This window comes from Lutra lutra, chromosome 8 (assembly GCF_902655055.1).
Source record: "Lutra lutra chromosome 8, mLutLut1.2, whole genome shotgun sequence".
Lineage (NCBI taxonomy): Eukaryota > Metazoa > Chordata > Mammalia > Carnivora > Mustelidae > Lutra > Lutra lutra.
The window spans coordinates 12,863,678-12,879,589 of NC_062285.1; positions in this window are offsets into that span (position 1 = coordinate 12,863,678).

The following is a 15,912-nucleotide window of genomic DNA, read 5'->3' on the forward strand; positions in this document are numbered from 1 at the left end:
TTAACCGACTGAGCCACCCAGATGCCCCCTTTTCTAATGATTTGGTCTCAATTCTATTCTACTTTTCTGAGAAATACAAAGATTTGAGAAATGACATGCTGAAAAATTGAAAACGTATCCAGACCATTCCCCTCTGTGGGAGAGCTACCTCTTCCTCTGCAGTCCAAATTTGAGATACTTATTTCCTTCGCATTCATTCTGTGCCAGGCACTGTCTGAAGAGCTTCATATCATTACCTCTCATAACATCAATCTTTGTAGCATTAGGAAGTTCTCTGATCAACCCCAGAGACGAGAAAGCTGAGGCATAGGGCAATTAAGTAACTCGCTCTGGGCTACTGGCAGAGGAGAGATGTATAGGATGCCTTCTTCCCATTCCAGTCCCTGTAGGGCCATTGCCCTCAGATCTAAGCCTTAAACGGGCACCCCCAGAAACCCAACTGCACAACAATCAAATCCTCTCGATATTCTGCAAACCCATTCTGCCTCTTTCCCTCTGGGTTTTCTCAAATCTTTCCCTATGGCCGCTGGTCTCCCTCTCAAGGGGCTCTAGGAGCCACACTTTCCCATGCTGGGGAAATGAGGACAATGAGGATCCAATGGTACAAAGGCCAGGCATAGGGGGAACATAGGCAGAGAAGGCCTCTTGTTTTCATCAGTGCCCTGGATAATCCTTTGGAGGATGAAGTTAATGAGCCATGAGTGAACCAGAAATTCTGGCTGACCAGATTTTGAGCAAATGACCATCTGTTTTGTGATTAAAATGGGCTTTTCATTTGTGAAGTTTCAAATCAGGGATTATGTTAATACTAGATATGGAAAAGTTCTTGGAGGTAAGACCATTCCAAGGGGATTTCTTGGGGGGTGTGCTGAAGTTGGGTACCTAACCCGTAATCTATTTCCCTGGTGAATGGACCCACTCTGGGACCAAGGACTTGCTGACAAAAAAGGAAAAGGTTGGAGTGGGCAGTGGCAGAGCAGGGAAGGTAAGAAGATGTGGAGGTAAGAAGACGAGAATAGTTAGGGAGAAAAGCATTTCCATAGATCAGGAGGTGTGTCCATGCTTGTGAAGCATTAAATTATCTACACTGCCTGCTGGCAACATGCTCGAGTGGACCCATCTTTGTAAAATCACCGTTGTACCATGCAGGGCTCTGCCATGAAGCAGACCAGTGTGATCACTTACTAAGTGTGGTTGAGGACATCTTGTTTTACTTGCTATTTTCCTCCAGCCCCTGTGGTCCCCATCCCAGTGCAGATTTTGAGAGAGAGAGAGAGAGAGAGATCCCCAAGTCCAAAGTCAGAGAAACAACATGTTCTTAAAATAACGTGGAGAAGCCACATTCATTGCTGTCTTTAGAGTGTGTTTGTAGGCTAGAAATCTCGAAGAGGGTCTGTTTGTATTCAGAGAAAAGCATCTTAACACAGAGATCTCTGTGAAGAATGTGGGTCACCAGCTGGGCTCCATCTCCACCAAAGAAGACATGATAAGGGGAAGTGGACCCAGATGGCAACGTGAAAGTTACGGGTTAAGCATAATACGAATAGACGGTAAAAAAAACAAAGCTGGTGTATAGGGTCAAGAATCTGACAGTTTCCCCAGCCACCTAGGCAAGGACCCTAGGATTTTTCTTTTTTTTTAAGTTTATCCTGAAATTACTTCTGTGTCTCTTGAAATGACAATATTATCATTTAGGTGCACCCAGCAGTGGTTGTTCTGCCCACCTTGGACAACGTAGACTCTGGGGTCTTAGAGCCCCGGTGACCATGTCCTTAGAGCCCCGGTCACCATGTCTGCCTCTGGTGGCAGGTACAAGAAGAGACACAAGGGCAGATGCAGGTGGTAAGGGGTGGCACTGATGGAGATACTGGGGGTGGGGGAGGTAGAGAGGGGGATGCTGATGAAGGAGAAAGTCCCTGTTCCTGTGAAGCTTGTTAGAGACACAGTCATTTATGACATTTGAATAATTTTATCTTCTTTTTTCCCGGTCTTACTTCAAAAGATTGTACTTTGGGGTATGAGAGTGATGAAACCAAAATACATTTCGGTACCCTTCCAACCCTCAGATGCAGAGACTCAATTAAAGGAGGAGCTTCATTCTGACAAAGGACACAAGAAGAACTTCAGGTTGTCTCAGGTTGACATCACTTCCTGATATCATGACTCAGATGTCATGACCTGATGTCATGACTCAGAGGGGGATGTGAGTGTGTATGTTTGTAAAGGGAGAGTATGTGCAAAGCTGGTTGCCCATTTCACAGAAGTCATCTTAGTTAATTTAATGATATAAATAAGAGTTATCTAGCATGTGTCTGGCCATTTAATCTCCTCTCCTGTCTCGATGGGGATTAAAGACAGAGGCTGACCGTCCATTGAGATCTGCCCTAAATTCATTTTCTGAGAAGCTAAGAGATTGGGGAGGAAGTCTTCTCAGGGTGACACCACTTCCTCCTCCTTGAATTCTGAAAGGCTTTTCCCTCTCACAATGAAGAAATGGAATCTCAGACATTAGAATATTCAGCCTTTTATTTCATTTTCTCACCTCAAAGGGAACTTGGAACACCTTGTTGGACTTAGTTCTTCTTGACTATGACATTAGGGACTGAGAAAATAAAAGGAAGAGTTCAATTTTTCAGAGGGTAACTGCCACTGCTGACAGAAATCAAATTCATAACACTAGGAAAGTCTGGTTTTAATTCCCTCCATCTTCCTGGGATGGTGGGTGGCTTGGTTAATAAAGCTGATCTCTCACTTCTGGAATTGGATTGCATTCCCAAGCTGAAACATGTCTGCATTTAATTTGTATATGCTCGTGTATTCTGGGTCTGTGCTATTCGCTGAGAAATGGAGCTTAACTCAGGCACTGCAATACTGGCTGAGGAACATTTTAACTTGTTACAGGTCTCCTAAGACACAGGGGTTTTAAGCCATTGCTTTTCAAAAGTTGAGTGTGATTGTGTATGTGCCAAAGAGAGAGTGGGGGCGGTGGTGGGGGATATGGTGTTTTATAAGGAGTCATTAAAATAGAGTTACACTTAACCAGGCAATTCTCTTTTGCTTACATATCTAGGAAATAAGCCAAAAACTTAAGAAAGATTCAACATGATTACTGATACTGAACAGCTCAAAAATTTCTCCTCTCTCTTAGTTTCTCTTTCTGCCAGTTGAAGACAAGAAAATTTATATTCAGAAGTGGCTGTTCCTAGAGGACTCAAATTTCTTGGTGTGAATTAATACAATTTATTACATGAACAGAGCTAAGAATAAAATCATGTGACCATCTCCCATAATAGTCAAAAAACACAGTTGACAAATTTTATCAACAATCCATGTTAAAACATGGGAATTGAGAACACTTTCATAAGATGACATGATACACACCACCACCCAAAACCTGCATCTTGATCACTGGGGACACACTAGAGGCTTTCCACTAAGTCAGGAACAAGGCAAGAAATGGAAGGGTATAATTAGCAGCATGAAAACATATGAAAGTATACAACTCATTGGAGAAGGTAAGTATATAGTCAAATACAGAATAATCTATTGCTTTCAACTCTGGTATAAAAGTTAAAAGATGAAAAAATTAAAAGTAACTATAACTAAAATAACTTGTTAATGGATACATAAGATGAAAAGATGTAAAATGCTACATCAACAACATTAAGTATGGAGGGAGTTGAAATGAAAGGGTCATTTTTGTGTGTGAAGTTGTTACCAGCTTAGAATGAAATGTTATAATGATCACATATGTCATGTGAGTTTCATGGCCAACATAAGTTAAAAAAAAAAACAACTAAATAAAACCTTAAAATTTTTAAAAGATGATACATAAACTATAAAGAGAAAGGAAGCAAAATGTACCACTCCAAAAAGTCTTCACATCACAAAGGAAGACATCAAGAAAAGAAGAAAGGAATAAAGGGATAATGAAACAGTCAGAAAATAGTTGAAAAAATGGCAATAATAAGTCCTCACGTAACAATAATTACTTTAAATGTAAGTGGATTAAATTCCCCAAACAAAAAACAGAGAGTAGCTTACCGGATTAAAAAAAAAAATCCAGCTATATACTGTCTACAAAAGACTCACTTTAGTGTTACAGACATAGATAGGCTGAAAACAAAAGCCTGGAAAAATATATCCTGTGCAAATGTAACCAAGAGAGAGCAGGAGTGCCTATCCTTATATCAGACAAGATAGACTCTAAGTCAAAAACTGTAACAAGAGACAAAGAAAGCCATGTGTAATAGTAAAGGGGTAAATTCATCAAGAGGATGTAACAATTATGAATATATATGCACCCATAGATACTGGATACAGACATAAAGCAAACAGATCTGATAGGAGAAACAGCAATATAGTCACAGTAGGAGACTTCAGTCCCGCTGTAAGATGATGGATATGTTAACTAACTTGATTGTAGCCGTCATTGTGCCCTTTTAACAATGTGTATGTCTATCAAAACACATGTTGTACACCTTAAATACATAAAATTTTGTATGTAATTTTTATTTGTCAATTATATCTCAATACATCTGGAAAAATAAATATTGTACACCTGAAATTAATATAATATTGCATGCTAATTATACTTCAATTAAAAAAGAAAAGGAAAAAAGTACCTAGAATCACTTCTGGACTATTCTTGTCTAAAGCACTGGCCCCTGTTACAGCTAAGCATTTAAATCTAACCATGAGTTAGCAAAATTATGGGAGGTAGAAGAACATGGTAAACAATACAGTGAGAATGAGGAAACTTCCTTTTGGACAATTTGAATCCAATTTCTTCAACAAATAAATAAGGGGAGGAGGGACTTTTACAGATTTTAAAAGACTTAAGAGACATAACAGTCAAATGTAATGCGTATTCTTATTTGGATTCTGATTCACACCAACCAATTGAAAAAAGACATTTTTAGGCAACCAGGAAATCTGAACATCAGTTGATTATGAAGGAATTATTGTCAATTTTGTGGATAATGACAATGGTGTTCTAATTATATTTTTAAGGTCCTTATGTGTTAGAGGTATTTACAGAAATATTTATGGGAATGACGTTGTATTGGGGATTTAATTTAGAATACTCAGACAAAAAGTTGGGGAAGGAATTCAAATGAACCAAGTAGGTACCTATTGAAAGTAGGTGATAGATACACAGGAATTCGTCATACCATTTGCTCTATTTTTCTCTTTTCAGTTTTGTTGTTTGAATATTTCCATATAAAACATGCTTTAAAAAAATCTTGGTATTACAAAGGACCATTATGGAAATACCATGTAAAATTTGAACTGAAACCTACATAGTAAGAATAAAGAGCTCCTATCCTCCAAATTCGAGAAAGGAAAAGACAGTGTGTTCTTCAGTCATAGTACAAAGCTATGAATTAGTGACCTCTGAAATTGATCTTAAACTCTTTCCAGTCAGTCAGTGACAGCTTCATGTCAGTACTCTTACTTTTCAAGTCAGCTAATTGGAACAGCCTTCATCCATCATCAAAGACTTCATGGCCAAAGATGAACCAATCCTAAGCATTTCAATTTCTGAAAGTCTCCCAAACCCTCCACTCTATGCTGCCCAAATCTTTAGAGAAGATCACCAATTTGCTTTGTTCAGTGGGACTGTAACTTGTATGTACAGCTCTTCTTGCTGCAAGTGATAAATGCAGGTCTTTGTTTCAGAAAAGGAGTAGCTGCTGCTTCTTTTTTTTTTTTTTAAGATTTTATTTATTTATTTGACACAGAGAGAGATCCCAAGTAGGCAGAGAGGCAGGCAGAGAGGGTGGGGGAAGCAGGCTCCCTGATGAGCAGAGAGCCTGATGTGGGGCTCTATTCCAGGACCCTGAGACCATGACCTGAGCCGAAGGCAGAGGCTTAACCCTCTGAGCCACCCAGGCGCCCCAGGAGTAGCTTCTTTTGATAAAAGAATAAACCAATTCAAAACAATTTCTGAAAGTTGCTAAAATCAGCAAGATTAAGTGTTGGGACCTTGAACCTGTATTTGTAATCAGCTCAAGTTGCACTAACCTTTTGCAGGCAAATTCTAGATGAGGCCCAACCATTAAATATGAACTCCCTTCTCCCTCTTCCCTGAACAGGGAAAATCAACCCAATTAATAAGACTTGACAATACAAAAGAAAGGCTGGGAAAAGAAGGGATACAGCAAGTGACGTTTCATAAGATACCCTTCAGTATGATTTATTCACTTTCTGTCCCGAAACACACTGTTAATCAATAAGTGTTTTCAAAGGGCATTTGCTTTTATGTACTTTTAAGTAGATGTCAATGTGTCTGTCATAAAAAGAGAAAAAGTCTCAGGCCACTTTCTTAAAATGTGCGTTCCACCTGTAATATTTATACCAAGTGAATAAAAAAAAAAATCATGTTCCAAATGATGTTATTTGATGTGTGACTATTCCTGAGTGAGAGCTGAAGTTTATAGAAGAATATGTATAAATGTTGTATAAAGTCTTCTAAAGGAGTTAGTCTCTGATCTATGAGTACTAATACTTTTCATTCGAGACCTCAAAAGGAAAGGATAATATATATTAAAATACTTGGTGTGTATAATGCTTGGATTCATTTATTCAAGATATGTTATAAAAGTGTTTTTTTTAAACTTCTTTTATCAAAGTTATCATTAGTATATTTGTTCAGGAGTCAATATCATCTGTATCTTATCAGACTGTGAAGTGTTTCAATATGGTAAATTAGGGAGTTTTCCAGGAATGTCATATGGACTTTGCTGGTACTTTTTATGTACTCAGAAATGACTTCATAGATTTCTCTGGTGACTTCGATTAAGTCTCTGGTGACTGCCAAACTGATATAAAAACTTACCGCCATCTTGAAATGATCAAATGTTAGATACTCGACTGTATGTAATTTGAGTACACCACTGAAAAATCAAACGCTTTGTGAATGAATTCAGTTTAAGAGAAATAATACTTGGGGATATCTTTGAAATACTTTGAAATTACTTATAATACTTGCCTGGATATCTTTGAAAATTGAGGCGTCCTTGTGGATAAAGTATTCAATACTTTCTCCCATGGCCTAATTTTTGGGAAGTTTCCATATGGATAATATTTCATGTACTTCTCTATCTTTACCAATATGCCCTACTACCATTCCTTTTATTTCTAGATTGTATGCTTCTTGTAATTTGCTGAGTGGTAGGTAGAGAATTGTATCACTCGGAATAAGTAATAAATATGGGTATAGTACAGTTACTGAGACAACTAAGCCAAACAAATTGTTCCAAAAGACAATCCTAGTGTCAGTAATAAAGTGCTAATAATATGTCATTATGTCATTATGTCAATAATGTCAGTAATAAAGAGCCATTTTAAAAAGGGGGTTCTTTCTCTAGCTTTAGGGGTCAGAAATCTCCAGAAATAGGGACATTTTTGGGAAGAGAATCTTTAGCCTAAGAGATCTTTTTATTTAAGATTTTATTTATTTATTTGACAGAAAGAGACAGAAAAATAGGGACAAGCAGAGGCAGAGAGAGAGGGAGAAGCAGGCTTCCCGCTGAGCAGGGAGCCTGATGGGGGGCTCGATCCCAGGACCCCGGGGATCACAAAACCTGAGCCAAAGGCAGACGCTTAATGACTGAGCCACCCAGGTGCCCCTAGCCTATGAGATTTTTAAAGTGCTCCCTGTTTGTACAATTGAATTAAGGCCAAGTATAAAAATGTCAACTTTTGGATGGGATCTAAATATTTCAGTCAACTATCTGGATATTTTGTCTTTACAAACCAAACCAACCACTATTTGATAACTGACCAAATTTTCTCCTTTTATTTGGATATGCCAAATACTTTCACTATTATTTTTTCATTCAGGTATAATTGACATATAATATTATGTTAGTTTGGGGTGTACAACATAATGATTTGATATTAGTATACGTTGTGAAATCATCATAAGTCTGATTAACATCTGGCACCATACACAATTAAAAAATTTTTTTCTTGTGATGAGAACTTTTAAGATTTACTCTCTTAGAAACTTTCAAATATCCAATACCATATTATTAGCTACAGTTACAAGGCTGTACATTACATTCCTATGATTTATTTCATAACTGGAAATTTTGACCCTCTTCTCTCATTTTGCTCACCTCCCATGTCTGCCTCTGGCAATCATCAATCTTTTCTCTGCACCTGTAACTTGTTTTGCTGATGTTTATTTGTTTGTTTGTTTTAGATTCCACATGCGAGATCAATAGCATTTCAAGCACTTTTAGTATTATCCTCACTTTCTAGGTGAGGAAACTGGGACATAGAAGTTTAAGTAATTTCTTTTTAAAATTATTTTATTTTACTTTTTTTAAGTACTTCCTGCAAGATCAAGCGAGGATCTGGACTCAAGGAGTCCTATCCCAGAGCCCACGATTTATTTATTTATTTATTTCTCTCCTTCTTTCCTTTTTTCCTTCTTTCTTTCTATTTAAACTCAATTAGCGAACATATAGTACATCATTAGTTTCAGATGTAGTGTTCAATGAGTTGTGTATGAGTTGTGTATGTGAGCACACTCAGTGCTCATCACATCACATGCCCTCCTTAACGTCCATCACCGTTATCCCATCCCTCCACCAACCTCCCTTCCACAGCCCTTAGCTTGTTTCCTATAGTCAAGAGTCTCTCATGGTTTGTCTCCCTCTCTGATTTCTTCCCATTCAATTTTCACTTCCTTCCTTTATGATCCTCTGTGCTATTTCTTATATTCCACATATGAGTGAATCCATATAATCATTGTCTTTCTCTGATTGACTTATTTCACTTAGCATAATGCCCTACAGTTCCATCCATGTTGATGTAAATAGTAGTAAAAAAACAGACACATAGATCACTGGAACAGAGTAGAGAGCCCAGAAATGGGCCCTCAATCCTATGGTCAACTAATCTTTTACAAAGCAGGAACGAATGTCCCGTGGAAAAAAGATAGGCTCTTCAATAAATGGTTCTGGGAAAATTGGACAGCCACATGCATAAGGATGAGACTGGACCACTCTCCTACACCATACACAAAGATAAACTCAAAATGGATGAAAGACCTAAATGTGGGACAGGAATCCATCAAAACCTAGAGGAGAACACAGGCTGTCACCTCTTCGACATTGGCTATAATAACTTCTTACAAGACATGTCTCTGAAGGCAAGGGAAACAAAAGCAAGAATGAACTACTGGGACTTCATCAAGCCCACTTTGTTAACCTCTGTGCAAGTCTGTATGCCTGGAGAATAGCTCAACTTCATTTTAGTATTTCAAGATTTAACTCATGAAATTTCTTACACTTAGAGAAAATAGGTGATAATTCCAACTGAGGTTAATTTCCTGTTTGATCTATCTCTCCTCCTTGTACATCTTACCATTATATCTAGTCATTCAACTTAGTAGTGTGGTTTAGTGGTCTGTTTCCCTTTCTGGACTTTCTGGACTGGTCTGTTTCCCTTTCTGTGTCCATTATCACAGAGGTTGTGTCTTATACTTTACTATACCCCTACCACTTAGCACAAAGCTTTGTGCACAGAAAGTTCTAAATTGATATTTGCTGAATAAATGAATGCATTTTATTTCCCTTCCGAGGTGTGTATGAAGGAGAATAATCTTGGAAGCTACCACCTTACCTAGACTTCAGGTTGGTTTTGGATTGTATTTGAATATCGGCCATTGAGAATCTGTACAGATCAAGTAAAACAGGGTGTTCCAGAAAGTCAGATGCCAACCAATAGTACTCCGAATCATTTTCCTATCAGTGTAATCTGAAAATGGAATGCAAGAGATTATGTAGCACGATTCTCAGATTTTTATTTTTAATTATGTGGTTAATCCCTACATGGCTCTAGCCATTATCTTGCACTGAATTAGGGGGAGGGGAGGAAAACAAAACAAACAACAGAGAACCCACAGCTTTTGCCTTTCCTAGGTGCTCAGAGCAAGGATTTGTTTGGAACTTGAGGTGCATGAACCCTCTGCAATGGTATGCAAGATCTGGTTGCCTGTACATGTGAGTACATCTTTGAATACTCAGATTAAAAAAAAAAAAAACACTGCTTTAAAAGAGATCAGTGTAATCTGGTGATAAAAATCACACCTTTCCCTGTGTTGCAGGATCAAAGTATCTGTATCAGAGTCTCAGCCAGTCAGTTCAGTAGTTGTGGGTCTATTTGCCTCCATTGCTGCTCTGCAAGATCTTGAGAATGAAGAATGTGTTTTCTTCCATATTTGTGCCCCTAGCAGCCAGTGTGAACCTTCATAAATTGAAGGTTTTTAATTAAACAAGGAAAAATGTATGGCCTAGAAAATTGTAGAAGCTACAGTCTTCTGGAATCTTGGAGAATCTTCTGGAAGGGTTTAGTCCTCTATTATCATGTTTCTTAATACATAAAACAGGGCTAATATTACATATTCGGGGGGGCAGAATAAAAATGAAAGTATTTAGTTCCTTCAGTGACTAATTGTAGGAATAAATTTTAAAATTATTATTTTTTTCTTTCTGAAGTCATTAGCTTTACATTTCAGTTATGAAAAATAAAAGACTAGGTGTTTTTCTGATCAACTAGTTTGGTCAGTGTTAGGAGAAATGTGTGTTTTTAGAACACAGTTTGTAACTCTAGTCCTGTGAGTCCTTTGAGAATGTCTCAACATTCCCCAAACTGTATTTTGCTGGGCCTGCTTATTCATGCTTCCAGATGAAATCTATTACTAAAAACCCAGGGGCCAGAAGGCACTTGAGCTGCACGGACAGGGCAACACCGGCGCTGGATAGAGAAACAAGAACTTGGGTCTTAGACTCAGTTCAGCTATTGACTCAAAGGTGATCTTAAGCATGTCACTTAATCTCTGAGGAACTCCGTTTCATCAATCTGTAAAGTGAGAGGACTGGTTTAGATAACCCCAAAGCACCTTTGGAGCTCTCATAATCTATAAATCTTTAACCTAGTTCGTTTCCTCTCCTGAGCAGGGATGGCACAGTTCGCCCGGCAGTCTAGTGAGAAGCAATCCGTTCAGATTAAGGTACGTGTACTGAATTTCTCTGTATGCACTTCAGACCTATTTCCACCTTTTCCAGCCTAATCTCGGTCCCCAGAGGCTGACCTTTGAAGACTGAATCACCAGGCTCCGTTGCCCTCTGGCCTTTGGTGAGGTTCAACAGCAGGAGGGCACCAGCAGGAGATTAGAAGGTAAGGAGGAAGGAGAGGTCAAGGTCTCTATTTCTGGCCCTGGAGACGGGGGCAGAGGTTGCACATTTCTGTGCAAATGGTGAAGGCCCCTGGCCTCCTGTGTAGATGTAGCATAAGGAATTGCTTCTGCATTTGTCTCTTTTGGTCTAGGGCTATAGCGCTTTCTGCTCTTGCTATCACCATGTGCTGCTTAAATTTTTTGTTGTTGATTTCTCTCAGTTTGGCCCTCATCTTTGTAAAGAGGTCACTCATTAAAATCTCTTTTGCCTATTACCATTTTGAGAAGGAGATCGGTTCTATTTACACACTTACTGAAAGAATGGTTTGGAAAAATTTCCAACTCTAATATTTCGTTAATCTGATTCAGACATTTGACACAAATAGGAACTTATTAAACACGTTGATAGAAATGGATCTGCACAGGGACCTGACAGAAGTGACCTATACTTTTGAAATCCTGACAGTTACATCATAGGTTAAACAGACACTTTTGACTAGTGTTTCATCTTTCTTAAATATTGCAACGGATTTAACCAAAGAAGATGAAAATAGTAATTCAAAAAGTTATATGCACCCTATGTTTATTGCAATGTAACTTGTAATATCTAAGATATGGAAACAGCCGTGTCCATTGATAGATGAGTAGATAAAGAAGTTGTGGTATATAAACAAACAAACAAGCATGTGCGCGCATGTGCACACACACACACAGACACAGTGAAATATTACTCAGTCATCAAAAGAATGAAATCTTGCCATTTGCAAGAATATAGATGGACCTAGATGGTATAATACTAAGTGAGGTAGGTCAGTCAGAGAAAGACGAGTACAATATGATTTCAATTATATGTGGAATTTAAGAAACAAAACAAGCAAACAAACAAAAAAAGAAAAAAGGGAGACAAACAAAGAAACAGTATAGAGAATAAACTGGTGGTTCCCAGAGGGGGATGTGGGTAAAAAAGATAAAGGGGATTAAGAGTACACTTATCATGGTGAGCACTGAGTAATATATAGAATTGTTGAATCACAGGGTGCCTGGGTGGCTCAGTCAGTTAAGTGTCTGACTTCAGCTCCAGTAATGATCCTGGGGGCCTGGGATTAAGCCCTACATTGGGTTCCCTGCTCAGTGGGAAGCCTGCTTCTCCCTTTCCCTCTGCTTGTTGCTCTGCTGCTTGTGCTATCTCTGTCAAATAAATAAATAAAATCTTCAAAAGAAAAGAATTACTGAATCACTATAATGTATGCCTGAGACTAATAAAACACTATATATTAATTATGCTTCGATTAAAAAAAAAAAGAAAAAAGTATTCCAATGGAAATGGCTCTGCAATTCATTGACAGATCCCGGGGAGATTAGGGTTGAAGACATCTCTGTTTATAAAAGTGTGCTTTGGTTGATTTACACTGAGTTTAATTTCTTTAGATTACGCTCCTAGAAGGTCTAATAAAAAAAAGTACCCCCCCATATATACTAGAGAACTGAGAACTCTGATTGTGGTTGACCAGCTGACCAAAAGCATTAATCAAAATAGACTCCTTGTGTGTAAGCGGCAAATTTTCTCCAAAACAAATCTGGTGAAACTCACCTTAGTCCGGCTGTATGTCCTGGGGAGAATACAAGTACAAGCAATGAGAGAAGATTCTGAGGACCTTCCAGAACTTCAGCACATTGAGATCTCTTCTAGAATAAGATTAAAAACAGAATTAGCAAGCTAATTCTCCAAAAGAATAGGAGAAACCTAATTATTTGCCTGATATATCAAAATGTGAATAAATCTTAAAGGTGGGATAAAAAATTTAGAGGTTGACTGGGGAGGGCAGAAAGAAAAGGTTTTCAAAGCAAAAAACCAGCATGAGCAAAGGCATTGAGGTATAGAATGACTATCCCTTTGGGGTCAACAAGAATGGTTCTAGTATAGAACTCAAGAGGAAAATGTAGCAGGGGACCAGAGGAGAAAGTGACTTCAATGAGTTACTTGCTCTTATAAGCTAAATTGTGTCTCCCAAAAGGATCTGTTGAAGTTCTAACTCCTAGGACCTGCAAATAGGACCCTTTTTAGAAACAGAGTCTTTGTAGAGGTAATCAAGTCAAGACGAGGTCATTAGGGTGTTCCTTAACTTAATCTGACCAGCTTGCATACCAAAAGAGGAAATGCCATGGAAAGACAGAGGCAAATACTGGGGTGGAGCTGCTCAGCACAAATCCAGAACCAATGTCTACATTGGTTAGCTTATTTTGTTTTTAAGTATTTATTTATTTATTTGAGAGTGAGGTTCATGTACGAGTGGGGGGAGGGGCAAAGGGAGAGCATCCTTCAAGCAGACTCTTGCTGCTGAGCAGGGAGCTCAACATGGAATTCGATCTCAATGACCCTGAAATCACGACCTGAGCTGAAACCAAGAGTCGGACACTCAACTGACTGAGCCTCCCAGGAGACTCTGGTTAGCTTTTGCTGCAAAAACATCACCCCAAACTCAGTAGCTTACAAGGGACAACCATTTATCCCCATAGTTATGAGATCTGGCCGGCATTAGGCTGATGTGGCTCCACTGGACCACATAGTGAGGCCACAGCTAAGATGCGGATACGGAACAGCTACTTGGAAGACAGTACCAAGTGTACTGTCTCACCATGACTTGTGAAGAGGGGGAGACCAGACTCGGGGGGAGGGGTGAAGAGTATCAATCTCATGGGACACCCTGGAGGAAGAGACACGGGACTGAAGCCTAGCTGAATCATCTTAGCTAGAGAGACAAAGCAAGGTACAGGGTCATCAGGTTGTGACTAAGAACGTGGGAGCAGATGAATGCCCTAGGTGATCACTGAAAGTGACCAAGGCTCTCTTATGAAACCTTGGGGTGCATCAATATTTAAGGGGTGTGGAAAAGAGGACATGCTCACAAGGGAAGCTTTGATGGAACAGGGATGCAGGAGAGGATAGTGTGGTGGAAGTGGAAGGAGAAGAGTTTCATTATTGTGAGAGTGACTTACGCTGCTAAGAGCTGCAGAGTGGCCAAGTCACAGGAAAACGGAAGTCTTTTGGATTCGGTGATGAGAAGATCATTGATAGAGCAACCAAATAATTTATCTTCAAACTAGGACACACTGGAGAGTGAACAGAGGTGCTGTTAATAATTACACCAGAACAACACATGTTCTTGGGCAAACAAGGGCAGATGGCCGCTCTCATCTCTGGGGATCTCTGCCAGGCTGTTGCTGTTGGCTTAAGTGGAATGTGAGCTTGATTGGCCGTGAGAAGAGCGATATGGGGACATGGAAAAGTGGAGGCAGCTAGACTAAATTTCTTTCTAGGAGCTTGGAGAACGAGGTGGAAAGAGAGGACGATGACAAAACTGTGAGCTTTGTCCAGATGTTTGAATATTTGTCTAACAGAGAGCTCCTCAAACCGCTTCTAGGTTGTGTATACAACAACACCCGACTGTGAGATTTTCTAAGAGGATTTACAAAGTAGAACCAGCTCATGAGATCAGCCCCACTTTTTTTTTTCTTTTAAGCAACACAGGGAAGATCTGTTGCTATCAGAGTAAGTAAGAAGATATTGAACAATGCAAAGGAAGGAGCGATCACCTGGGCTCAGGTTGGGCTATTTTTTTCAGCAAGAACACAGCCATCTTCATATACATGACCTTGAAATATCCTATTGTCAGGGACAATATGCCCAGTGAAAACCCAAGATCAGTAAGTATATAATGATACAAGTAAGTCTCCAATCGTGTAGTGAATATTAAAACAATTCCAAGGATGATATACGCTTCAAGTAGCAGAGTACTACTTTATTCTCTGCCCCTGCTAACTTTTCCTCCGAATCACTCCCCCTCCCACTGCCAATGCACCCTATCTGCTGTTAAAAATTATTCTGAAACCAGACTGATGGCACAGGTCCCAGTTCAACAAATGCTCTTTGTTACCCACATCAGTGGGCCTCAGAGGTCCCATGAGCAGGCATCAGGAACAATTTCATGATAATCTAGGTTGAGTTTTCTCTTTCCCACCAGCGCCAGAGAGGGAGAACGCCAGGTTCATTGACTTCAGGAGCAAGCATGGGGCCCCGGAGTGGGCTTTATCGGGGTAGTCATGTTTCTTTGACCGAGCTCTGTGGGGGGAAAACGAAGTCCTTGCTCTCAGGCAGCACAGTGAATGATTCTGAGAGCCTTCCTTCCTTTCAAACTCTGTCAGCCCATTTACCCACATTTGGGTTCTGTTTTTAGACCCCTTTCAGTTCGCTAGCAACTAACAGAATAGCATTCTATGTTGGCTAAGCAGAATGTGAGAAGCCTGGTTACATGTGAGAAATAACTTTTCTTTTAGGACATAAAAGGCAACTGACTTAACAACTGACTATGTGAAACCATTTTTTCTATAACAGAGTCCCAAAGATGGGGGCCACCTTACTTTAAACATTTCTGGGGGACGCCCGGGTGGCTCAGTTGGTTAAGCGTCTGCCTACAGCTCAGGTCATGATCCCAGGGTCCTGGGATCGAGTCCTACATCGGGCTCCCTGCTCAGCAGGAAGCCTGCCTCTTCCTCTGCCTGCTGCTCCGTGTGCTTGTGCTCTCTCTCTCTCTCTCTCTAACAAATAAATAAATAAAATCTTTAAAAAAAAATAAGCATTCCTTAATTTCACTGACATCTCAGGACCTTTTAAAAAAAAATGGAAAGACCACGCTTTGAGGGGAAGTAGGTAAGACTTA